We start from the raw sequence: 1640 nt of genomic DNA, 5'->3' as shown, positions 1-1640 counted from the left end.
ATGGGGTCCTCTCTGGATAGTCCATCCCTTCATCCCAGCTCCAAACTTTGTCGCTGTACCTATAATTTTTCATGGGAGTTATGTTCCTCATTCTAAAAGGTGGGTTTTAAATCCCCACTAAAACAGGTTTCTGCTTGGCCCAAAGGAATAGCATAATCAAGGATTTCCTGGGAACCCCTGGTGGTGGGGTTTAACTATTGACTAGCCTTGCACCTGGCTTCCTCCTCAAGCTGCCTAGTCCTGCCCTGCTCTTTGGATGTATGCAATCCTTTGTCTTGTGTCACTGTGACCATGGATGTATCCTGCCTGGCTTATCTTGTTTGTTCTGTATTAAAAGTTTGATGCTCATTTTGAACAATACATTCAGATTCTACAATCTCTCTCTCTCTCTCTCTCTCTCTCTCTCTCTCTCTCGTGTGGACTCTGTTTGGTATTCTCCGAATCCTTGCTCATCTGCAACCAAAGTGTGTATAGTTCAGTACTTATTAGAAGGGGGAAAAATACCCAAGGAGGAAATGCAGAGCCCAAGTGTCTGGCTGAGACTGAAGGAAAGACAATACAGAGACTGCCCAACCTGAGGATCCATCTCATATACAGTTATCAAACCCAAACACTATTGTGGATGCCAAGAAGTACTTGCTAACAGGAGCCTGATATAGCTATCTTCTGAGAGTCTCTGCCAGTGCCTGACAAATACAGAAGTGGACGATTGCAACAAACCATTGGACTGAGCATATGGTCCCCAATGGAGGAGCTAGAGAAAAGACTAAAGGATATAAAGGGATTTGCAGCCCCATAAGAGGAACAACAATATGAGCCATCCAGTACCCTTAAAGCTCCCATGGACAAAATCACCAACCAGAGTACAGAGGCAGGGTCCCATGGTTCCAGCCACATATGTAGCAGAGGATAGCCTTGTTGGACATCAGTGAGAGGAGAGGCCCTTGGTTCTGTGAAGGCTTCATGCCCCAATGTTTGGGAATGCCAAGACAGGGAATTGGGAGTGGGTTTGTTGGTGAGCAAGGAAGAAGTAATAGGATAGGGGGTTTTTGGAGGAGAAAGCAGGAACAGGGATAACATTTGAAATGTAAATAAAGAAAATATCTAATAGAAAAAATTTTAAAACTAAATAAAAGTCTTAAAATATAGTAGAAGTGGAATAAAATTTCTTTCTGTTAGGAAGAAAAAAAAAACAAAATCTTACACTCAACAAAACTGGAAAATCTAGATGAAAAGGACTATTTTCTAGACAGATACCACACACCAAAGTTAAATTAAGAGCAGGTAAAATATCTATACAGGTCCATATCACATAAGAAAATAGAATAATCCCTTAAAACCTCCTAAGGAACAAAAGCCCAGATCTGGATGGATTCAGTGCAGAATTCCACTTAAACTTCAAATAACTAATACCAATATTCCTCTAACTATTCCATTATATAGAAACAGAATAAAAACTATCAAAGTCAGTCTGTGAAGCCATAATTACTCTGATACCTAAACCACACAATGACTAAACCAAAAAGTGAATATCAGACCAATCTCCCTTATGAATATCGGTGGAAAAATACAGAATAAATTTTTTTGTGAACTAAATCCAAGAACAGATCAAAACCATCATTCATCATGATCAAGTAGGT

Source organism: Mus pahari, chromosome 1, assembly GCF_900095145.1.
Source record: "Mus pahari chromosome 1, PAHARI_EIJ_v1.1, whole genome shotgun sequence".
Taxonomy (NCBI): domain Eukaryota; kingdom Metazoa; phylum Chordata; class Mammalia; order Rodentia; family Muridae; genus Mus; species Mus pahari.
Note: the sequence above shows the minus strand (reverse complement) of the source record.